General features: G+C 46.8%; 1 pseudogene; it reads left to right on the top strand.

Moving 5' to 3' along the window:
• The window catches only part of LOC142294860 (vomeronasal type-2 receptor 26-like), a 155,483-nt pseudogene extending 131,499 nt beyond the window's left edge, over positions 1-23,984 (top strand).
• Positions 23,985-26,421: the final 2,437 nt, after the last annotated feature.

Here is a 26,421-nt window from a genome sequence, read left to right as displayed (position 1 = left end):
CCCCCTCTTCCTTACACTGTCATCTGCTTCTGGCCCTTGATGGTTGTCTAGTTGCACGACTTCCACGAGGTTGCCGAGGTGAGCCGTAGGCGTTGGACCTCTTCAAGGTTACATCTGGGTTCCTAACTGGTCCTGACACTGTGTCATGTACCGTATTTTTCGGACCATAAGATACACTTTTTTTCACCCAAATGTTGGGGGAAAGTAGGGGGTGCGTCTTATGGTCTGAATATAGGGCTGCGGCCGGGAATGAGGGTGCTGCGGTGGAGCGGGTCATCAGGGGACACGAGCAGGCTGTAACAGCCTGCCGTGACCACGTGGGCCTGCTCATTACATATGCTCACTCATTCTCCTGCCCATCATCTCTCAGCGCTGAAGTCAGCGCTGACAGGAGGGCGGGATGATGGGCGTGGGGGTGCGTGCATACTAAACAGCCGGCCGCATGATCACCCCTGGCAATTACAGCCTGGAGTGATCATGTGCGGCTGTATTCCCTGCCCCCCGCGCATCATCATCAGCGCGGTGGGCAGTGAATAAGTACTGTCTACTCACCATTCCCCTGCAGCACCACATCGTCCTCCCGTCTGCCGGTCAGCTGATCTGTGTGAAGCCGTCACCGGTCACTTCCCTGCAACACCGCATTGTCCCCCCGTCTGCCGGTAAGCTGATCTGTGTGTAAAGAGCGGTGAGCACAGCGATGACGTCATCGCTGTGCGCGCCGCAAGTCACGCAGGTCAGCTGACCGGCAGACTGGAGGACGAGCGGTGCTGCAGGGAAGTGACCGGTGGCGGCTCCACACAGATCAGCGGCGGTGCTGCCGCCACAGACAGGTGGAGGAGTGATGCTGCATGGAGCGAGGAAAGGAGAGTATAAAGGTTTATTTTTTTGTGTGATACAGGATACAGGCCATATAGCAGGATGGTTGAAGGTATATAGCAGGATGGGTGAGGCCATAGAGCAGGATGGGTGGGGGTATATAGCAGGATGGATGGGGGTATATAGCAGGATGGGTGGTGGTATATAGCAGGATGGATGGGGGTATATAGCAGAATAAGGGCATATACCAATGATGGCAGGATATATCAGGATGGTATACAGGGGGAAGAGAAGTCGTTCATTTTGCCAGGGTACCTGCATGCCTCATAACCAACGATAGGTAGTCATATACACTAGTGTGCAAGTAAAAAATTCTTTTAATGAACAAGCAATAGCATAATACAAGGCATGGATATAATAAATAGGTTTACAAAGACATAGAGGGTGATAGAATCCCCGCATGTGGATGCATGCAAAATCAAGTCACATAAATCAATTGTAGCTCACTGGTATGGTCAGTGCTGGAAGAAGTTAAATCACACAGCATAGTGCAAACTTGGGGAAGGTACCAGCTGAAAAAACAGCGTACCAACTACACATGATACATAATTAACACAGCAAAAGACCAGAGGCCAGTATGGAGCTTACCAGGGTAGTAGAAAGAAAAGCGTGCAGGCACACACAGGGGTAGTCCCGACACGTGTTTCGTGTGGTGACTGCTTCAGGGGACTATGGACAACAGGACAGAAGGTAGGTCTGATATACCTGCCGTACTCATACAGAATTACCGACACCTGTCGCCGTTCTATGGGGCGGAGAGGCGCAGCGTCAGTGTGGGCGGCTACTCGAGCGTCATCTGGGTGGAGGGAAATCCCTTGTTGACGTCAAGAAAACCCAGAGGACGCCGGGAAGAGAGCCGTACCTACTGCGCATGCGCGATCCCGCAACCAGGAAGTGCGATCGCGAAAACCATATTGAGTACTGGCAGAGGTGTGGGCAAATGGACACGGATGGGAATCCCAGGAAAGAACGTCAGTACAATAATAGCTAAGGATGGTAGCTCAAATGTGCCACAATGGGCATACATTACAATGTAGATTAGTATAAGTAAAAACAGCCCAATGAAATTTAGGCTGCTCGGTATATATACCAGAATTAAACATGAATAAGTATACCATAGCTAAAAATGCATATATTATATCTAGAACATCCCATCCAAATACAGAATAAAAACATCTGCTTAGATTAAAGGTATAGGACGTAGAATTCGCTGCGATGATAATCCGGAGTAGTTTTTATAGAACAATCCATTTTCTGTAGTTCATATAAGTGTTCAATATTCTGATTGTAACTTCAGAAGAGATAGCATGGAGAACATCCGGCAGGTATATTAGAAAAACGGAAAGGTGAACTGTGAAGAAGGTAAAAAACACAGAGAGTGAATTAAAAACATAAAAAATTATTTTAAGATTAAAAAGACTCAAAAAGAGCATAAACAACACATGGAAATTGCAACCAACCAGCACCAAAAGTAGTCACAGACCGCGAAGGAGGAGACATGCTGGTTTACAAGAATGATGCAAAAGTTTGTCTTTCATTCAATCCGTTAGGTGCCACCGACTCAAGCAGGAATATCCACCGGCACTCTGCCCTTGCCAACATCTTGTGTATATCCCCTCCCCTGAGTCCAAGGTGTACCTGGTCGATCCCCCTCACCTTGAAACCTGAAGGGTCCGACCGATGGTGCAACCTAAAGTGGCGGGGAATAGTCTTGAGAGTGTCAACATCCTCAAGTTTAACTTGTTTAGCGGCAATTATATCTCTTACGTGTTCCCTAGTCCGGACTCTAAGTTCCCGGCTAGTGAGCCCGACATAAATTAGATTGCATTCGCACGTGGCATAATAGATTATGCCAGTGCTATTGCAAGAGATATAATGTCGGATATCAAATGACCTAGAGCCACTAGAGGACATAAAAGATGTTGCCCGGATAATATTGCCGTGGCGGCACGCGATACATGATCCACAGGGGAACGAACCAAGCAGGGGCCGCCCAGTAGGAAAAGGTAATTTGTTGTGTCTTAGATAATGACTGTGGACCAGCATGTCGCGTAGACTACGGCCACGACGAGCCGTCATAAGAGGGCGTTCGGGCAGAGTGTTTCTCAACACAGGCTCAGTTTGTAAAACAGGCCAGTGTTTGGAAAGGATACCTCTGATGTGTTCCCACTGACGATTGAATGATGACACAAAACGGATCTTGGGTTCAATGCAGCGTGTCGTATTGGGATTAAATCTCAAAAGGAGCTGGTCTCGTGGAGCAGACTTTGCACGTTTGTATGCCTTTTTTATCGATCTTACACTATACCCTCTCGTCCTAAACCTATCACGCATCTCATTGGCCCGATCCTCAAATACCCCCGTGTCAGAACAAATCCGTTTAAGACGGATAAATTGTCCTGTAGGGATGGCATTGATAGTGAATTTCGGATGGCCAGAGGATGCGTGAAGAAGGGCATTAACAGAAGAGGGCTTACGATAAATGTCAGTAGACAAAAGGCGCTGATCAGCAATGGATATATTAATATCCAAAAAGTCCACCTTAACGGGGTCGGCATGAAAAGTGAGGTAGATGTTAAAAGAGTTGGAGTTCAAGTGACGCACAAAGCCCTCAAGCTCCGAGGTGGTTCCCCCCCAGATGACAAAAATGTCATCAATATAGCGGAGCCAGCACTGCACATGGGAGCTAGCCTGCACACCACCGCCGAAAACCTCCCTCTCCCAGTAACCCAGGAAGAGGTTCGCGTACGATGGCGCGCAAGCCGCCCCCATCGCAGTGCCGCGCCGCTGGAGGTAGAACCGCTCCCCGAAGGTGAAGGCATTGTGCGTCAGTATGAACTCCAATAACTCCAGAATCAGCTGTTGTAGTGTGGGTGCCCAGTTACTCATACTCAAAAAATACTCCACCGCCCGCAGACCATGTTCATGACAAATGTTGGTATATAGTGTCTCCACATCCAAGGTCACCAGCAAAACACCCGCGTCCGCCGTCAAGCCATTAAGCCTCCTAAGGACGTCCGAGGTGTCTCTGACATGGGAGGGCAGCGTCTCAACCAAAGGTTGGAGATAAAAGTCTATAAACTTGCAAACTGCATCGCATAGCCCTCCCATGCCAGAGACAATCGGACGCCCAGGGGGAACCCGAGGGTTCTTATGAATTTTTGGCAGTAGGTAGAACGTGGGCGTTACCGGCAACCTTGGAAGGAGACCATCGTAGATCTTTTTTGTAATGGTGCCTGCGGTAAGGGCATTTTCGAGTATGAGAGTCAGCTGGGTTACATAAGCATTAGTCGGATTTGAGGGAAGCATCTGGTAGAAGTCAGCATTCTTCAATTGCCTATATACCTCGCGCTCATACATGGTGGTTGGCCAGATCACCACGTTACCCCCCTTATCTGCTGGTTTAATCACGACCCCCTCTAACTTCTTCAATTCCTCAAGAGCCCGTTGATGTTTAGCCGAGAGATTATTAGATGGGTTACTCCTTGAGAGAGATTTCAGATCTCCCATGACCAAGTCATGAAAGATCTGAACCTGGGGGCAAAACGAAAGCGGGGGGAACGTGGTGGAGCGCGGGTACAGGTGTGTAGGGAAGATACCAGACAACTCACCAGATGTCTGACCCTCGAGTTCTTCAAGTGTGCGTGTTGCCTCCTCCTCGGCCTCAGCGATGGACAGGCCTGGACCCAAAGTTTTAGAATGCAGCTTGTGGAGAATCAACCGTCTGAGGAACAGGTTCAAGTCCTTTGCAACTGTAAATAGGTCAAAATTGCAGTCAGGTACAAAAGTTAACCCCAATTTTAACACTTCAACCTGATCATCAGAGAGAACAAGTTGGGACAAGTTAATTACCTCCAGTTCATTGGAGTTGCCCTTTTTGGCAATTGCACCCGAGGTTGGTCTCGAAGGGCCAGGGGGTGCCTTGTTAGGTCGATTTTTCCCCACAAACCCTCTGGTCACAGGTCTCGATAGAGCCTGCGAGGTCACATTCTCGTTCTCCGCCGAGGAAACCGAGGAGGCAGATACAGAGGCTGCCAAACCGGCAAAATGTCTTCTGCGGCGTATATTACCCCTCCAACGATATACCTGCTGAGTCTTGTAGTCAGTGACATCCCGTTGATATTTTTTAGTTTTATTCGAGACCAGTTCCTTTTCCCATTTAGTAAATTCTTTATCCATTGTTTCATTGAAACTAGATAGTTCCGTGGGCGTTAATTCTTTGGGCAACCGGTCTACTAGGGTAGCAATCTCTCCATCAAGGTCACGGAGAGAGGCCTCATTGTTTTTAATCAGTAAGAGCATAAAGGACCTAGAGCACGCCGAAGCTGCGTCCTCCCAGTCTCGTTTAAAGGCTTCATCCGTGACATTGAAAGAAGGAAAGACTTGCACCCTAAGACCTCTCGGTATTAAATCTCGGTCGACATAACGCTGCATAAACGCCTTATTCCACCACAGTCTCATCCTGCGGTTATATAAAAGCTTAAGTTGGTTGCAAAGTTCCCTGTGTGCTCTAGAGTCAGTCGTGTTGTCCAATTCACCCTCGGTGTCAAAAACCTTGTTCAACTGGGTCTGCCACGTGGTCTCACGGACCCTATAATCCATACTGTTCAATAATAGCACTGTGAAAAGACACAGAAAAATACAATTGAAAACCATAGAACAGTACAACTGGATCTTAACAGCAGTAAAAGGCAAAGACTTCTGAAAACATAATTGTATACAGGGGGAAGAGAAGTCGTTCATTTTGCCAGGGTACCTGCATGCCTCATAACCAACGATAGGTAGTCATATACACTAGTGTGCAAGTAAAAAATTCTTTTAATGAACAAGCAATAGCATAATACAAGGCATGGATATAATAAATAGGTTTACAAAGACATAGAGGGTGATAGAATCCCCGCATGTGGATGCATGCAAAATCAAGTCACATAAATCAATTGTAGCTCACTGGTATGGTCAGTGCTGGAAGAAGTTAAATCACACAGCATAGTGCAAACTTGGGGAAGGTACCAGCTGAAAAAACAGCGTACCAACTACACATGATACATAATTAACACAGCAAAAGACCAGAGGCCAGTATGGAGCTTACCAGGGTAGTAGAAAGAAAAGCGTGCAGGCACACACAGGGGTAGTCCCGACACGTGTTTCGTGTGGTGACTGCTTCAGGGGACTATGGACAACAGGACAGAAGGTAGGTCTGATATACCTGCCGTACTCATACAGAATTACCGACACCTGTCGCCGTTCTATGGGGCGGAGAGGCGCAGCGTCAGTGTGGGCGGCTACTCGAGCGTCATCTGGGTGGAGGGAAATCCCTTGTTGACGTCAAGAAAACCCAGAGGACGCCGGGAAGAGAGCCGTACCTACTGCGCATGCGCGATCCCGCAACCAGGAAGTGCGATCGCGAAAACCATATTGAGTACTGGCAGAGGTGTGGGCAAATGGACACGGATGGGAATCCCAGGAAAGAACGTCAGTACAATAATAGCTAAGGATGGTAGCTCAAATGTGCCACAATGGGCATACATTACAATGTAGATTAGTATAAGTAAAAACAGCCCAATGAAATTTAGGCTGCTCGGTATATATACCAGAATTAAACATGAACATCATTATATCTCTTGCAATAGCACTGGCATAATCTATTATGCCACGTGCGAAAGCAATCTAATTTATGTCGGGCTCACTAGCCGGGAACTTAGAGTCCGGACTAGGGAACACGTAAGAGATATAATTGCCGCTAAACAAGTTAAACTTGAGGATGTTGACACTCTCAAGACTATTCCCCGCCACTTTAGGTTGCACCATCGGTCGGACCCTTCAGGTTTCAAGGTGAGGGGGATCGACCAGGTACACCTTGGACTCAGGGGAGGGGATATACACAAGATGTTGGCAAGGGCAGAGTGCCGGTGGATATTCCTGCTTGAGTCGGTGGCACCTAACGGATTGAATGAAAGACAAACTTTTGCGTCATTCTTGTAAACCAGCATGTCTCCTCCTTCGCGGTCTGTGACTACTTTTGGTGCTGGTTGGTTGCAATTTCCATGTGTTGTTTATGCTCTTTTTGAGTCTTTTTAATCTTAAAATAATTTTTTATGTTTTTAATTCACTCTCTGTGTTTTTTACCTTTTTTACCTTCTTCACAGTTCACCTTTCCGTTTTTCTAATATACCTGCCGGATGTTCTCCATGCTATCTCTTCTGAAGTTACAATCAGAATATTGAACACTTATATGAACTACAGAAAATGGATTGTTCTATAAAAACTACTCCGGATTATCATCGCAGCGAATTCTACGTCCTATACCTTTAATCTAAGCAGATGTTTTTATTCTGTATTTGGATGGGATGTTCTAGATATAATATATGCATTTTTAGCTATGGTATACTTATTCATGTTTAATTCTGGTATATATACCGAGCAGCCTAAATTTCATTGGGCTGTTTTTACTTATACTAATCTACATTGTAATGTATGCCCATTGTGGCACATTTGAGCTACCATCCTTAGCTATTACTGTACTGACGTTCTTTCCTGGGATTCCCATCCGTGTCCATTTGCCCACACCTCTGCCAGTACTCAATATGGTTTTCGCGATCGCACTTCCTGGTTGCGGGATCGCGCATGCGCAGTAGGTACGGCTCTCTTCCCGGCGTCCTCTGGGTTTTCTTGACGTCAACAAGGGATTTCCCTCCACCCAGATGACGCTCGAGTAGCCGCCCACACTGACGCTGCGCCTCTCCGCCCCATAGAACGGCGACAGGTGTCGGTAATTCTGTATGAGTACGGCAGGTATATCAGACCTACCTTCTGTCCTGTTGTCCATAGTCCCCTGAAGCAGTCACCACACGAAACACGTGTCGGGACTACCCCTGTGTGTGCCTGCACGCTTTTCTTTCTACTACCCTGGTAAGCTCCATACTGGCCTCTGGTCTTTTGCTGTGTTAATTATGTATCATGTGTAGTTGGTACGCTGTTTTTTCAGCTGGTACCTTCCCCAAGTTTGCACTATGCTGTGTGATTTAACTTCTTCCAGCACTGACCATACCAGTGAGCTACAATTGATTTATGTGACTTGATTTTGCATGCATCCACATGCGGGGATTCTATCACCCTCTATGTCTTTGTAAACCTATTTATTATATCCATGCCTTGTATTATGCTATTGCTTGTTCATTAAAAGAATTTTTTACTTGCACACTAGTGTATATGACTACCTATCGTTGGTTATGAGGCATGCAGGTACCCTGGCAAAATGAACGACTTCTCTTCCCCCTGTATACAATTATGTTTTCAGAAGTCTTTGCCTTTTACTGCTGTTAAGATCCAGTTGTACTGTTCTATGGTTTTCAAATATATCAGGATGGCAGGCTATATCAGAATGCCAGGATATATCAGGATGAGGGCATATAGGGCGGCACGGTGGCTCAGTGGTTAGCACTACAGTCTTGCAGCGCTGGGGTCCTGGGTTCAAATCCCACCAAGGACACTATCTGCAAGGAGTTTGTATGTTCTCCCCGTGTTTGCGTGGGTTTCCTCCGGCTTCTCCGGTTTCCTACCACACTCCAAAGACATACAGATAGGGACTCTAGATTGTGAGCCCCAATGGGGACAGTGTTGCCAATGTATGTAAAGCGCTGTGGAATTAATAGCGCTATATAAATGAATAAAATTATTATTATTATTATTATTATTATATAGCAGGATAGGGGTATATAGCAGGATGCCAGTATATAGCAGGATAAGGGCAAATACCAGGAAGGGGTACATATACAAGGCAGGAGGATCATTACCAGGATAGGGTACCTTAGCAGAGAATTTGGGAACATTACCCCTAGAACAGTGTCAGCAGCAGATCCTCACCCCATAACAGTGTGTCATGACAACATTTTTTGCTTAAACTTTTATTTTCCTCCTCTAAAACCAGGGTGCGTCTTATGGTCCGGTGTGTTTTATAGTCCGAAAAATACGGTTTTGCCTTATCTTACTATGTGCAATACAAGGTAATATTGTGGTACCGTGTTAGGGTAAGTTCACACAGTGCATTTTTCGCAGTGTTTTTGAGCGTTTTTCGGGTGCGTTTTTACTCAGAAAACTGCATGACTTTGCTTCCCCAGCAAAGTCTATGAGTTTTCATTTTTGCTGTCTGTACACAGCGTGTTTCTTAGCTGCGTTTTTGTGGTGCCCACAAAAACGCAGCATGTCAATTATTTTTGCGTTTTTCACTGCGCTTTCCACCCATTGAGTTCAATGAGATGTTCAAAAACGCAATGAAAACTGCAAATTGCAAATATAGCTGCGTTTTAGTGCGTTTCTATGACTAAAAACACAGCTATAAACGCAATGGGTGGGTAGTACAGTGACATGTACAGGAAGAGGATTCCTTCTGTCAGTAAACACAGAAGCATGAATCCTCCCGGTACCCTCACCGCTGCGTCCACCTCCCGTCCTGTGTCATGTCCGCTCCCGTGCGGCGCCATGTCCGGGAAGTGGAAGCAGCTGTGAAATCAAAAGTAAACAGTAAACAAAAAAAGAAAATGTCATACTCACCTTTCTGCAGCCTCCCGACATGTCCGCTCCCAGCTCCTCTTCCGGTACCGCCGCTCTGGCTGTGTGCCGGCTCCCGGGCACGTCCGATGGATGCAGGACCTGGCGGTGATCACCTGATGTGGTTACCTGATGCGGTCACCTGATGCGGCATCTGACGCATCAGCTGATCGTTTAGCGCCTGGCCGGCTGTCAGGAGACTTCATCAGCTGATTACCGGCAGCTCCTGCAGCGATCAGACAGGATCAGACTCCCGGTCCGATCGCTCCAGGAGATGCCGGTAATCAGCACATAAGTGTGTTGGTTTTTTTTTGCACTGATGCATCAGCTGATTGTATAAAAGCCGTTTATACAATCAGCTGCTGTGTCGTGTGTGTAATACTACTGTATGAACTGAGGATTTCGATTGCGTTAGGGCAATGATAACCAGAGACGGGATCTTGGTGCAAAGACATTTATAATATGCAACCAACAATATGTACACAAAACAGAACATAAACACAGTAGAACATAAACACAGTAAATACCTGCCAGGGTCGGAGCAAAGGGGAATTCCCGGGACCACGCACCGGACTCCCCCAGGGAGACCACCAGGAGCGAACCCCTATACAGGGACTGTCTGGCGATCACCCCAGAAGGCCTAAATGCGCAGCAGCCGGGACACGAAAGGGCAACAGGTATAGTCCAAAAATGTCCGTACGTGATGTGAGTCCTAGAGTGGATATGAAATGGAAGGAACCGGGCAGAAGTGCCGACCAGAGACGGCAGACGGAGTCCGGGCACAGCTTGATGAGACCAGGTGAAGTCCAGAGCCGGTGTCGGGTGTTTTTAACAGGATCCAAATATCAATCAGGTACCAAGAGCAGCAGGGCAGGAGTACACAGGAAGCAGTATACTCAGGCAACTAGACTAAGCTTAGGGGCGGGCTTTTAAACAGATGAACAGGAAGTAGGGCAACAGAACAGAAAACTCCATGTTAACAAAGGGCAAGATCCTTCAAAAGAAAACTGGAAATCCTGGAACTCTGACAGTGGGATTCAGGCCCTTGAACCTGACACATCATCTGATCGCTTTGCCTTCCAGCAAACCGATTAAATGATATTGGAGCCGGATTAGATGGCGCGAGACCCTTGACCCAGGATTACTGCGGAGGGGGGGTTATTTATTTCAATAAAGATGGAGTCACTAATTGTGTTGTGTTTTATTTCTAATAAAAATATTTTTCTGTGTGTTGTGTTTTTTTTTATCTGTACTAGAAATTCATGGTGGCCATGTCTAATATTGGTGTGACACCATGAATTTCGGGCTTAGGGCCAGCTGATAATATACAGCTAGCCCTAACCCCATTATTACCCAGCGAGCCACCCATCACCAGGGCAGCTGGAAGAGTTGGATACAGCGCCAGAAGATGGCGCTTCTATGACAGCGCCATTTTCTGGGGTGGCTGCGGACTGCAATTCGCAGTGGGGGGTGCCCAGAAAGCTTGGGTACCCTTCACTGCGGATTCCAATCCCCAGCCTCCTAGTTGTACCTGGCTGGAATTAGGCGAAGCTCACGTCATTTTTTTTTTTTAAATTATTTCATGAAATTCATGAAATAATTAAAAAAAGAGGGCTTCCCTATATTTTTGGTTCCTAGCCGGGTGCAAATAGGCAGCTGGGGGTTGGGGGCAGCCCGTACCTGCCTGCTGTACCTGTCTAGCATACAAAAATATTGCGAAGCTCACGTCATTTTTTTTGGGGGGGGGCAAAAAACTCCTGCCTACAGTCCTGGATGGAGTATGCTGAGCCTTGTAGTTCTGCAGCTGTCTGCTCTCCTGCATACACTAGTGGAGAATGAAGAACATATTGAAGAAGGAAATGACATCAGACCTTTTTTTTTTTCAACAATCTTTAATGGCATTGCTCACTGATAAAAAACACATAAAAATGCAGTGAGCAAAAATGCAGCAAAATTCAGCAAAAAACGCACCAAATCGTGGTAAAAACGCATGTGTTTTTGACGCTTTTTTTGCCGTGGGTGCGTTTCTGTGTGTTTTTTGCCACGAAAAACGCACAAAAATGCAGTGCCAAAAAAACGCAGTGTGTGAACTTAGCCTTAGCCAGAAAAATCAATTGAAATACTATGTCCCAAGAATGACAAAAGTATTTTAGGAGTGATACCTTTATAGGCTAACAAGAAAAATGATATTAGCAGCTTTCAGAGCATCAAGGCTCCTTCTTCAGGCTTTATTACAAATGAATTACTGAGACAAAATCACAACATGTAAATGAATGTTACAACAGGACATGGGAAAGATGAGGCCTTCTAAAGATAAGACAAGGAAATCACATTAAGGTTTTTGTTAGAAATGCAGATGAGTTGGAAGTGTCTGTTCAGATCACTTCTGAGGTTCTTCTGGTGGAGGTGTGACGTGTGTCCATGTGATGAGTTGGAGGTGGTCTGTTCAGATCACTTCTGAGGTTCTTCTGCTGGAGGTGTGACGTGTGTCCATGTGATGAGTTGGAGGTGTCTGTTCAGATCACTTCTGAGGTTCTTCTGGTGGAGGTGTGACGTGTGTCCATGTGATGAGTTGGAGGTGGTCTGTTCAGATCACTTCTGAGGTTCTTCTGCTGGAGGTGTGACGTGTGTCCATGTGATGAGTTGGAGGTGGTCTGTTCAGATCACTTCTGAGGTTCTTCTGGTGGAGGTGTGACGTGTGTCGATGTGATGAGTTGGAGGTGGTCTGCTCAGATCTCTTCTGAGGTTCTTCTGCTGGAGGTGTGACGTGTGTCCATGTGATGAGTTGGAGGTGGTCTGTTCAGATCACTTCTGAGGTTCTTCTGGTGGAGGTGTGACGTGTGTCGATGTGATGAGTTGGAGGTGGTCTGCTCAGATCTCTTCTGAGGTTCTTCTGCTGGAGGTGTGACGTGTGTCCATGTGATGAGTTGGAGGTGTCTGTTCAGATCTCTTCTGAGGTTCTTCTGGTGGAGGTGTGACGTGTGTCCATGGAGTGAGTCATAAAACCAGTTGTTACATTGAGTCCTTTTGTTAAGGATCCAAATACCCTTATCAGTTTAAATTCCCAAATGTTTCTATCTCTGTCATCTTTAAAATGACCTTTCAGTACTGATACTTATAAATCTGTCATTCTGTGTCCCTGTCTAGAGAAATGTTTTCCCATATGTGTGTCCAGTTCATTTTTTATTTTGTGCCTGTGTAGATTCATCCTTGTTTGTAGTTTTTGTTTAGTTTCCCCAATATATATTCCTCCAGGGCATCTTGAGCACTGTATCATGTATACCACATTGGAGGACGTACATGAAAAGAGGTCCATGACCTTGTAGTCCTGATTTGTTTTGGCTATGTGGACCGTATTTGTTGGTAAAATGTGGGTACAGGTCTTGCATTTCTTACTATTACAGGGGAATGTGCCCGTCTCTGATGGTGATGAGAGGACACTTCTAACAAGGAGATTCCTTAAGTTAGGGGTCTGTTTGTAGGAGAGAAGTGGTAATTCTGGGAATATTACTTTCAGTCTGTGGTCCCTTTGAAATATTGGTTTAAGATCAGCACCAATTTTCCTTAGGATGCTCATGTGGGGATTATATGTGACCACAAGTGGTACCCTATTGCTATCCTCCCTTTGTTTGCAATCCAGGAGGCTGCTTCTTGGGATCCTTGTAGCTCTGTGGATCTGTCCATCTATTTCTCTATCTATAGTGGATGGTATTGTGACGCCCTATATAGTGGATGGTATTGTGATGCCCTGGCAAAACCAGGTTGTCACAGAGACTGCACAAATCTTCCAGGTGCAGGACTCCATCCTCCTTGGCCTACCAACACAACCCCACACACAGGTACATACACCAGCCACAAAGCCTAGTCACCCCCCAGTACAATAGGGACACACCAGTGGATGTGGCCAGGCAGATGGTGATGCCCACCTAGGGGTCCTGAGGTGTCAGGGGAGGGAACACAACAGATGAGTCTGGACAGAGGAAGTGTGAGGAGTGAAGTGGTAGTCGGGGGTTGTAGCTCCCGGACTACCGGAGCTGACTAGGTGGCAGACGGCAGAGCAGGGCCACAGGCGATGGAGATCCGGTTGCGGGAGACCTTAAGTGGACCGGGGCAGGGTTGTAGCCCGCCGGTGCCGACAGCGGGAATTTGGTCCGGAGGCCACGCACAGTCGGGGTGCCTGGACCCTAGGACGAGGACAGCTGCAAGCACCTTGTCAATTAGCCAGCAGGGGACAAGATTCCAGTCTTGTCCCACCAGGAGCCCAGATAGAGTGAGACGGAAGCCCAACTCGGGGGATAGCGCGTATGCAAGTGCCTGTAAAAATCCCAAGGGTCAGATCTCGCGGGCAACAGCTCCCGCAGCAAAGACACCAGGAGTGAAATTTTCCCATTTCATGCAGACTAGTCAACACACAAGACACAACATTAGAGTGCAGGAGGAAGGGCCTCTGTCTGCTCACCGGTGTGCGGGCCCCGAACACACCCCTCCAGAGGCTACCGGTATCCGGCACTTGGTTTACTACTTGGACTCTGTGTGAATTATTCAACAACAGTGAGTACACTGGTAATATCCGGTCCAGCCTGCAGACTATGCCTCAGCACTCTACATCACCTACACCTGGCCCCGGGACAACACCTCCCCTACCCGTGGAGGGGATACCATCCTGCTGCCCTGCTCCATCATCCCCAGGCACCCCATACCAAGGCAGCGGCGGTGCCACCAACACTTACCGCAACCCACGGTTGGCATCACTGACAATATCTCCCCTGTAAATAACCCCTTTATATTATTGTGGGCGATGGGCTACTGCAAGAGCCCCGGATCCGGCTGCCACTCGAGCCACAGCCACGATCCCGGATCCGAGTGTCTCGAGTATCCCCCCTGCAGTTGTCTGTGCCCCCGCCCGCGACAAATCTTGGCGTAACGAACAGGACACTTACCCCATCCACTAACCTGGGTGAAGAGCGCCTTTCCTGGACTGTTAACCCATGAAACGCTGAAATTTTCAGACCGCCACTATCTTGCCCGCCATTTTTGCGCTAAAAACAACAACCTCACCTTCTTCATCTTCGAAAAGAGCGCGAGTCTGAAGCTCAGCCCACCTCCAGTGAACGCAGCTGGTGATTGCTGCAGAAAACCAAGGGGGAAGGTGAGGGAGTGGCATGTGATCAGGACTGATAAAGTGCAGGGACACCAGGACTCTGCAGAAACCCATTCCTGGACACCAGCAGCAAGATGTCGCAGCAACCTGGCAGACAGCATCCGGAGAGTCCCGTCCCGGAACCGCTGACCGGATTGAGGAGCTGATGGAGAGGATGTGTCGGAGAATTCAGGCCCAAGCCCACTTCATGCTGGCGAAGTGGACGTCAGAGATGAAGGGCCTGGCTGCAGCAGTCTGGGCACACGAAGTGGAGATGGCCTCGGAGGAGCGGGTAAGTAGTTGCCCACATCCCTATGTTCCCCAGGAACCGGCCTGCCCAGCTGAGGGGTCCAGTCTGCTCCCATCTGCCATGCCGCCTCCCTTGTCACCCGTGTCCACAGCCAATGCCCCAACCGACCCGTTGCCTCAGCCCGTAGCAGCCGAGCCCGTACCATCTGCGAGGGAGGACCCAACTGCTGGGCCCTCTGGCCTTACCGACACCATCGCTCCGGCACCGCTGACGACATCTCATCTGGCACCAAGCCAGGCCGCACCGCCTGTGATGTCCGTCTCAGCGCCGAGCCTGGCCGCACCGTTGACGTCAGCACCGGCTATCCGCCCGGCTGCTACGGAGGTGGCACCCGTCTTTGTATCTACCCCAGCTGCAGCACCAACCGCTCCCAAGCAGAGAAGCAGCCAGGGTGTTCCTGCAAAGAAGTGGAACAGGCCACCGATTGGTGGGAAACGGCAGTATGAGAAGCCAGTTGTAGCCGGCGCCGAGGGCATCCGAGTGGGCCTAGCTCCTGCACAGGAGAAGGAGCACGGAAACTGTGTCCCATGCTGGGAAGAGCAGCAGTAGCTCCGCAGAGAAGTAGCAAATATATGTTGCCGACGGTGTGGAGAATGGAGCCTGTACGTCTGGGAAGGTGATCAGTGTACCCAGGTAGTGAGGAACCCGTGGATAGTACCGGCCTCCACACTCACCCCTGATTGTCTGATAGAATAGTGAATAGGTAGCGGAACCCGGCTACCCCCTTCCCTGTTTAATTCAGCTTTTCCCCTATTGTTGATGGACCATGGCCTCAGGACTGGCAGAGGCAATCCAAAAACTTTCTTGGGTCATTGTATATACTCCACATTTGCTTTCTTGTTTCCCCACCACCAGGACTGTAACACCCGCTGGAGAGGACTGGTTGGAGGAAGGGCCTGCTGTAGAGTCAGCCAAGGTCCAGTCACTAGCAAAACTGGTGGCTAACCTCCAGGTCAGAGGGTTCCGGAACTTTGGGACTCTTTGGGGTGGACTGGTGGGTAAGGTACTTCTATCCTGTCACCAAGGACACTATAAGGAACTTGGGGTGGTGTGACACCAGAGCTAGCGGTGGCACCAGAGGTTCAGGTGTTTTGGGTGGCGGGTTGAAGGGAGAAGACAAATGCATATGTGCCTCCCCCGTGCCAGCAGCCGGGCTGCTGCTCGGATCCGGATCAGCGGTGGCTTGAGGGGTCTCCGGACCTGGGGGGCCGCACAGCCACTCGATGAAGGGGGGGGCTATGTACAGTGGGGTTAGACGTTTGTGACGCCACCCATGGTGCGTGGTAAGATAAGGTACCACTGCTGCTGTTAGGGACACCCGGTGGAGGTGTTAAGGCAGCAGGATATTTAACTCCTCCGTTGGTATGGGTTTTTTGCCCCGGGAGCCCAGTGATGGTAGTGAAGGGGTGCCGTTGGGGAGGAAAGGGTTTTTACATACTCACTCAGTCCAAGAATACTGACACCGACAGCTTGTAAACCAGAATTTTAAGCACCACTGCAGCAAAGAGGGAGCATGCTTGGATCCATGCCTTTGGTGTTGCTTGTTAGCCTGTGACCTTTTCCATGCCACCTTCTTCACTATTTGGACACTGTAATGTGGAACTAGTCAGGTTCCGCTCACCCTTATGGCTAACGGAGTGACCTTGCTCTCAGGGTTCACGTTCGGGATTTTCTGGACTGTGTTTGGGAAAGTTCTATCCCATCGGTGCGCTAGTACTCTGATTTTGGAGTGGGTAAGGGATGAATTCTGAAAACTTCACCCCCGTCCGGTAAATTACCGGGCTGTGTGAAGCTACTTCCCGGCCTAGGGTCCATGTACCCCGTCGTGATCTGGCCCCTTTCCGGAGATGGCTTAAAGCCGCCTGCTGCCCTCCTCGGCAGATCTGTGCCCCTTGACACGATCCCTTGAGACCGGGGTTCCAGCTCCTATCAGGCCCAGACCAGCGTCTGCCACTTAGGATTCTACAAGGAGCCCAGCTTCTCACTCTTTACCCTCCACTTCACAACCACTCACTTTTTGACACTTCTCACCTCCCCTTACCAACTCCCCAAGTGGGTGGCCCTATTCCCTTCAATTGTAGTACACAGAAGAAAAAGAAAATGTGCAACAAGTGGGATCACCAGAAATGACCATGTAATATCATTTTATTAATCAAAAAAGGACATACAAACACACAGATGTTCATTAAAAACAATTAAAAAAGCAAAAAGCTTATACATACAATTGGTGCCAATAATATAGGCCACCAAAACACACCCCACCCTCTCAGCAAGCCAGAGAGAAACCCCACATGATAAGTCAGAGTAAATGTGATAGCCAAAAAACCTAGTTCAATCAATAACAGGCAGTGAGCACGGCATACTAATAGAGACACTAGCAAGTAGAAGAACAATTGCTGCATACAAATACCTCAAAGCCGCATGGAAATACTCTGCCCTGAAAACCGATGTCTGGAACAGGTATAAGGCGAATCACATACCCAGGGGTCCTACACGGGGTAAGTGGCAAAGCAAATATCATGAGAAGGGTGGGGTGGAAACCCCACGCGTATCGCTACAAGGAGTTGTAGCTTCCTCAGGGGAAAGTGAGGCACACTATGGTAGGTATGTCTTAAATAGCCATTATAATCAAAGAAGATTGCTTACCAGCATGGGCAAGGAGGAGAAGGGAGAGGTCGCTATGCAACCTGCAGACGCCGATGGGCGCCGCCATTATGAGTCATGTGATCAAGTCACGCGGTCCCTTTTAACAGGCAAACGTCACAGCCCAAACGTAAGCTCCTGTGCAAGGTCGCTATGCAACCTGAGGACGCCGATGGGCGCCACCATTGTGAATCACGTGATCAAATCACATGGTCCCTTCTTGCAGGCAAACGTCACAGCCCGGACGCAAGCGCAGTGATGTCAGCGCCACAGGCACGATTAGTAATCCCTTAGTAAAGTGAAGTAGGTATACAAAAGACATGTGTTGTACACTATGCATGCAAAACAGGCAATGCATATGTGCTAGATGAATAACGCAAATCACTTTATATATACGAAACCCCACATGAGTCTGCGCATGCGCACTATCAGTAAGAGATCCCCGAAGGGACATTTCGGGTGCAGGGATGAGAAAACCTGACAACACAGTCGTAATATTCAAGTTGCCGCTAGAGAAATATTGGGTGTCAATCCATCATACGGGTACCTATGTTACACACACACAATGCTGATATGCATCACGTGTCCATGTGGCATCATGCCAAAAACAGTGCTTCTCATCGCGTGTTTTTGGCATGATGCCACATGGACACGTGATGCATGCCATAAGTGTTTGTGCGTGACATATCAGCATTGTGTGTGTGTAACATAGGTACCCGTATGATGGATTGGCACCCAATATTTCTCTAGCGGCAACTTGAATATTACGACTGTGTTGTCAGGTTTTCTCATCCCTGCACCCGAAATGTCCCTTCGGGGATCTCTTACTGATAGTGCGCATGCGCAGACTCATGTGGGGTTTCGTATATATAAAGTGACTTGCGTTATTCATCTAGCACATATGCATTGCCTGTTTTGCATGCATAGTGTACAACACATGTCTTTTGTATACCTAATTCACTTTACTAAGGGATTACTAATCGTGCCTGTGGCGCTGACATCACTGCGCTTGCGTCCGGGCTGTGACGTTTGCCTGCAAGAAGGGACCATGTGATTTGATCACGTGATTCACAATGGTGGCGCCCATCGGCGTCCTCAGGTTGCATAGCGACCTTGCACAGGAGCTTACGTTTGGGCTGTGACGTTTGCCTGTTAAAAGGGACCGCGTGACTTGATCACATGACTCATAATGGCGGCGCCCATCGGCGTCTGCAGGTTGCATAGCGACCTCTCCCTTCTCCTCCTTGCCCATGCTGGTAAGCAATCTTCTTTGATTATAATGGCTATTTAAGACATACCTACCATAGTGTGCCTCACTTTCCCCTGAGGAAGCTACAACTCCTTGTAGCGATACGCGTGGGGTTTCCACCCCACCCTTCTCATGATATTTGCTTTGCCACTTACCCCGTGTAGGACCCCTGGGTATGTGATTCGCCTTATACCTGTTCCAGACATTGGTTTTCAGGGCAGAGTATTTCCATGCGGCTTTGAGGTATTTGTATGCAGCAATTGTTCTTCTACTTGCTAGTGTCTCTATTAGTATGCCGTGCTCACTGCCTGTTATTGATTGAACTAGGTTTTTTGGCTATCACATTTACTCTGACTTATCATGTGGGGTTTCTCTCTGGCTTGCTGAGAGGGTGGGGTGTGTTTTGGTGGCCTATATTATTGGCACCAATTGTATGTATAAGCTTTTTGCTTTTTTAATTGTTTTTAATGAACATCTGTGTGTTTGTATGTCCTTTTTTGATTAATAAAATGATATTACATGGTCATTTCTGGTGATCCCACTTGTTGCACATTTTCTTTTTCTTCTGTGTACTACAATTGTTGGCTTTGAATGTGCTAGTGGTTGTGATCCCATCTTTATTTATTTTTTCATTATCTTTGGTGCCCTCCCGTCTGTCTTGTTTACTACGTTAGCCCTATTCCCTTCAGGCTCCCCAATGGTGTGTTAGGTGGGTGTGGTACAAAGTGTTCCTAGGATTTTGACTGGCTTGGATCTTAGCAACACCAACAGACAGGGATCTGTAACCAAGGAGGATGTAGGATACTGTGCAGAAGGGCAGATTGCACAATACCCTGTGATGACCTGATAGGCCAGGGCGTCACACATGCAATGTTTAAGAAAAGTGCCTCCCTGTAAGGGAAGAAATATTTTACTGTTCTAATGTTTACATGTTATGTATTTTACATCTTTTTGCCTTTTTACAGTTCCAGAAAAATAAATACCGATGCCAGACAGCCCGAGGACGGGCTGTGTTTTACCAAGGGGGAGTGTGACACCCTGGCAAAACCAGGTTGTCACAGAGACTGCACAAATCTTCCAGGTGCAGGACTCCATCCTCCTTGGCCTACCAACACAACCCTACACATAGGTACATACAACTTCCACAAAGCCTGGTCACCCTCCCACTACAATAGGGACACACTAGTGGACGGGGCTAGGCAGGTGGTGACGTCCACCTAGGGGTCCTGAGGTGTCAGGGGAGGGAACACAGCAGATGAGTCTGGACAGAGGAAGTGTGAGGAGTGAAGTGGTAGTCGGGGGTTGAAGCTCCCGAACTACCGGACTACCTGAGCAGGTGGCAGACGGCAGAGCAGGGCCACAGGCGATAGAGAACCAGTTGCGGGAGACCTTAAGTGGACCGGGGCAGGGTTGTAGCCCGCCGGTGGAGACAGCGGGGATCCGGTCCAGAAGCCGTGCACAGTCGGGGTGCCTGGACCCTAAGGTGAGGACAGCTGCAAGCACCTTGTCAATTAGCCAGCAGGGGACAAGATTCCAAGTCTTGTCCCACCAGCATCCCAGATAGAGCGAGACAGAAGCCCAACGTGGGGGATAAGGCATCTGCAAGTGCCTGCAAAAATCCCAAGGATCAGATCTCGCGGGCCACAGCTCCCACAGCAAAGACACAGGGAGTGGACTTTTCCTCTTTCATGCAGACTAGTCAACAGACAAGACACAACATTAGAGTGCAGGAGGAAGAGCCCCTGTTCTGCTCACCGGAGTGCGGGACCCAAGTACACCCCTCTGGAGGCTACCGGTATCCGGCACTTGGTTTACTACTTGGACTCTGTGTGAATTATTCAACAACAGTGAGTACACCGGTATCATCCGGTCCAGCCTGCAGACTGTGCATCAGTACTCTACATCACCTACACCTGGGCCCCGGTACAACACCTCCCCTACCCGTGGAGGGGATACCATCCTGCTGCCCCGCTCCATCACCCTCGGGCACCCCATACCAAGGTAGCAGCGGTGCCACCAACACTCACCGCAACCCACGGGTAGTGTCACTGACCAACTCTCACCTGTAAATAACCCCTTTATATTGTTGTGGGTGATGGGCTGCTGCAAGAGGCCCGGATCCAGCTGCCACTCGAGCCACAGCCACGATCCTGGATCCGAGTGTCTCGAGTATCCCCCCTGCAGTGGTTTGCGCCCCGGCCCATGACATATCCTTGTTTTAGGAATATATTTCTCAGGGATAGCAGATATAGCTTTCTATCCTCAGTGTCTGTAAAAGATAATAGCGCATATGAGGAGCACCCGTGGAGTGATATCTTTATATTTGTTTTTAGAATTGCTCACCTGATTAGGTTGTGCGCCCGCGCACAACCTCGGTGGTAGGTGTATAATTCCTCTGGGACATGAGGGACTGTCTCAGCTGGCGTTATCCGATGTTTTGCTGGGTGGACCTGGGTGATTTACCGCTGGTGGTTCCTGGTTCACTGACTCCTTGATTCCTGGAACTCCGTGCAAACCTGCGTCCTCCCCCTGGTTTGTTCAGAGAGAAATGATGGGACCTATTACTCGCAGCAGCTCTAGCCGGATTCCCTTGCGGGAGTATGCATATGTTGAAAAGAGGAGCGGTCTTTTGAGCGCTAGTAATAGGTCTTTAGTCTTGATCTTTATAGATTATTAAGCTTTATTGTTATCAACATAAAGCTCTTGTTTTCACAACGCATTTCAGCAAGATCCCCTTGCTTTCCTCAGGTGTAACCTATTACTAGCGCTCAAAAGACCGGTCCTCTTTTCAACATATCCTCAGTGTCTGAGCAGATACGGATGTGCCTCAGAGCCTGGCTGTAGATGATGGATTTTTTAATATGCCTTGGATGAAAGCTGTTCCATCTCAGATATGCCGGACGTCCTGTGGGTTTATGATAAACTGATGTTTGTATGGTATTGTCTTTGATGTATATGGTGGTATCAAGAAAATGTATTTGGGACTTGGAGAAGTTGAGGGTGAGTTTGATGGTTGGGTGGAATTTGTTGAAGTTGTTGTGGAAAGTGATCAGATCATCCTTTGAGCCAGTCCAGATTATTAGAAGATCATCAATGTAGCGGAAGTATGCTAGAGGTTTAGTAGCACAAGATGCCCAGAACTCCAACTCTAGTTTAGCCATAGACAGGTTAGCATATTGTGGTGACGTTTTGCTTCCCACAGTGCTGCCCATACACTGTTGGTATATATTATTTCCAAAGGAGAAATAATTGTGAAAGAGCACAAACCTGATGAATTGCAAGAGCTGGTTCCATGGCCAGATTGTTTTTTTGGAGGAAATATTTGCATGAATTACCACTTCTCTCCTACAAACAGCCCCCTAACTTAAGGAATCTCCTTGTTAGAAGTGTCCTCTCATCACCATCAGAGACAGGAACATTCCCCTGTAATGGTAAGAAATGCAAGACCTGTACCCACATTTTACCAACAAATACGGTCCACATAGCCAAAACAAATTAGGACTACAAGATCATGGACCTCTTTTCATGTATGTCCTCCAATGTGGTTCTGGTTATCACTCCTAAAATACTTTTGTCATTCTTGGGACATAGTATTTCAATTGAACCCTTTTCAGAACTGACACTCCAAGAGGACCTCACCACTAGCCAACCCACTTGCTATCTGTCACTCCTCCCGCATTTGGCTCAACCATGCCCAACCTCTATATGGCATCGGCCGTTACACGGTCCCGACCATGGTACATCGGGGCCTTCAGTTCACCAGCAGCAGTGCATGTTATCATATACATTTAAATACTTGACAACGCCTACAATATTCTTATTATAAAACACAGGAAAAAAGCATAAACAGTTTACACTAAGAAAGAAAAATGATACTTTAAAAATAATGCAGATGTACAGTAGACAGATGGGAAATTGTATTTATTACATATTGTGTCCAGCGTGACTAAATGGTTTAAGAATATACAAATCAAAAGCATGAAAGTTGTTTATTTTTACAATTTCTTACCAAAATTGTGATATTTTCACAAATAAATGTAAAATGTAGTGACTTAAATTTACCACTTACAAAAAGTAAGATGAGTCACAAAAAACTGTCTCGGCATGACTGGAATATAGTGACGCATTCCAGAGCTATCAATTTATAAACATACTCTGGTCAGATTTCACAAATTGGACTTTAAGGTCAAAATTGACTCCGCCAACAAGTGATTAATAGGGGTATGTAGATTTTTTATATCTACTGTATGTAAAACCCTGTTATTCTTTACTACAGACATTGCAAAATTGAACATCTCAACTATATCATATACTTTCGTTTATTTCCTACAGACAGTAAGATCTGCCACACGTGTCCCTATGAGGAGTGGCCGGATAAGAAGAAAGTGAAATGTGTCCCTAAATCCCATGAGTTTCTGTCTTATGGGGATGAAATTGTAACAGTTTTTATAGCCACATCTTTATTATTCTGCATTGTTACCATTGTTATATTAGAAATTTTTATCTATTCCTGGGACACCCCAATTGTGAGGGCCAACAACCGGACTGTGAGCTTCATCCTCCTGGTCTCCATCTTCCTGAGTTTTCTCTGTGTCTTCCTCTTCTTTGGTCGTCCTGTGCACATCACCTGCTTGATGAGACAGACGACATTTGGAATATTCTTCTCTATTTCTGTATCTTGTGTACTATCTAAAACAATCATCGTCTGCATCGCCTTCAAAGCCACCAAACCGGGCAGCATCTGGAAGAAGTGGGTCGGTGTGAAGACATCAAATTATGTGGTGGTGATCTGCTCCTCAGTCCAAGTTCTCATTTGCATTGTCTGGATGTTGGTTTCGCCTCCTCATCAGGAGTTTGACATGACTTCATATATTGATAGGATCATTATTCAGTGTAATGAAGGCTCAGATATCTGGTTCTACTCCATGTTGGGTTATCTGGGGCTCCTGGCTTCTGTGAGCTTTGTTCTGGCTTTCATGGTGAGGACATTACCGGACAGCTTTAATGAGGCCAAGTACATCACCTTCAGCATGCTGGTGTTCTGCAGCGTCTGGATCGCCATGATCCCGGCTTATCTGAGCACCAAAGGGAAGAATATGGTGTGTGTGGAGATATTTGCCATATTGTCTTCATGTGGTGGAATCTTGGGCTGTATATTCTTACCGAAATGTCATATGATAATTTTCAAAAAGGAGATAAATATAAGAAGACAAATGTAGAGAAAATATCATTATTCTTATAATTATTCTTATTCTAACTGTTATAAATGGGGAATTATACATCATAACATTAAATGTAAAATAGAAATAAATATATCAATTAATAAAAATATAAATAAATAAAATACTAATTATCCTCTGTGTATGGTTACATCATTAAAATATTATATTATATCTGTCATTTTTTTGTTTTGTCTCCTCTAATTTGACAACATTGTTTGAACAACAGAGCTTCATTGTTTTCTGTTTTAACCCCTTCATGACCTTTGATGTATCCAAACATCATGGTTTGTAAGGGGTTCCCAACCTATGATGTATGGGTAGGTCATGGCAGTCATGCGGGCACATAGGCTGTGCCTACATGGTCACCATAGGGAGCTCAGCATAAGTAATACTTGATCTCTGGTTGTCCCAGCCAGTGCCTTTGCCATCCCTAGGTTTTTAAGCTTCAGAAGGAACCTGAAGACCCACCTCTTCCGACAAGCCTACAACCTGCCGTAACCCTCAGTCTGATATAGCGCTGCACGACCATCTCACCTACTGTATCCTCACCCATCCCTTGTAGACTGTGAGCCCTCACGGGCAGGGTCCTCTTTTCTCCTGTAGTTGCCCCTACTATGTGTACCCCTTTTCACATGTAAACTGCCATAGAATAAACTGCACTATAATGATAAATAATAATAATAATAATAATAATAATAAAACATATAATAATAATAATAACCCCATAAATGCCAGCATCAATAGAGATTATAGAATTTAGGAGGCTGAGACAGGGAGTATGCTACCCTTTGCTACACAAACAGCAAAACAGCACCTCTATGATGCTTTGAATGATTGCCATAGCAACTTGAGTTCAAATAATGACCTCGTGGTTTGCTGCAGTGTTCTGTTAGACCACGCCAGAAGCAGCGTCTAAAAGGCATTCTGTCAGTGTCACACTGACAGGTGTAATGCATTGTAATGGTTGTGCATTGCAAGGCATTAGATCAGTGATGAGAATATAAAAAGTTAAAGTCACAGAAAGGGACTAAGTAAAGAAGTAAATTAAAATGTAAAAAAAAAATCTCAAAATAAATAACAACATAAAAATGAAAAAAAAAAATGTATATTAATGTAAAAAGAAAAATAGGCAACAAAATGACAGATATCTGGTATCACAGCACCAGGAACAACCCGATCTATAAAACTGTCACACTAGTGAAGCCTATAAAAAAAAATATGGCAAAAAACTATGCTTTATCATCATACTACCAATAAAACGGTGGAATAAAACAAGATGAAAAAGTCATATGTAAACAGAAATGGTATTGATAAAATCGTCATCTTGTCCCACAAAAAACAAGCGATCATTCAGTGTGATAGTGTGTGATCGTAGCCAAGCATAAAAAAACTATATAAATCTGATATCGCTGTAATCGTATTGACCCGAAGAATAAAACCGTCTTATCACTGATACTACAGGGTGAATAGCCTAATAGAGAAATGAAAGATATTCTTCACCCGCTGTTGATTTGTTTGTTTTGGCTCCCAAGGATTGCAGAAAGCCATGGCTTACCTTTAGCCTGTGCTATACGCAGGGGTTTCCATGTAAATACTTGATTCAGACAGAACCCCAATGGAAGATTCTGAGTGATCAGTTGGGTGCTTTTTCCCATGTCATTTATTTTTTTAATTTATTCTACAGCCACATTTGTTTGCAGAGCGATTGTCTTGCTCTTACTCCCGTTTTGCTTCCTTTTGCAGCCGCATAGCCCCTACTACGTCCATTTAACAGCCATTTTACAGCACACAAGTTACGATCTCCATTGACTTATATGTGTTATGGGGTCTAGGGTCAAGTTCAAGTAAAGTCCAGGTCCTAAATAGAACCTTTAACTAAAGTCTGTCTGAACCCGGCGAGCCCGAACTTTAATGGGTTCACTCATCTCCACTCATTACCTGTAATTGCCACAATGTTTTGTCCTTCTGAACTATAACCACCACATTGTCCACCCTTATTAGCTATAATGACCAGACTGAACATCTTTATTAACTACTAGCTGTAGTACCCAGCGTTGCCCGGGATAGTAACTGTCTCTCTGTCTCTCTCCCAGTCTCTGTCTGTCTGTCTCACTGTCTGTCTCTTCCCTTGTCTGTCTGTTTCTATCTCTCTGTATTTGCATCAGTATATCTGTCTCAATCTCTGTATCTGTCTGTCTCTCTCTCTCTGTCTCTTTGCCCATCTGTCTCTTTGCCCATCTGTCTCTTTGCCGTCTGTGTCTTTGCCCGGCTGTCTGTTTCTAGGTCTGTGTCTTTGCCCGGCTGTCTGTTTCTAGGTCTGTCTCTTTCACCGTCTGTCTCTTTCACCGTCTGTCTCTTTCACCGTCTGTCTCTTTCACCGTCTGTCTCTTTCACCGTCTGTCTCTTTCACCGTCTGTCTCTTCCCCGGTCTGTC

The sequence above is a fragment of the Anomaloglossus baeobatrachus genome, chromosome 1 (genome assembly GCF_048569485.1).
Source record: "Anomaloglossus baeobatrachus isolate aAnoBae1 chromosome 1, aAnoBae1.hap1, whole genome shotgun sequence".
Taxonomy (NCBI): domain Eukaryota; kingdom Metazoa; phylum Chordata; class Amphibia; order Anura; family Aromobatidae; genus Anomaloglossus; species Anomaloglossus baeobatrachus.
The sequence above is the reverse complement of the archived record's forward strand: the minus strand, read 5'-3'. Positions and strand labels throughout refer to the sequence as shown.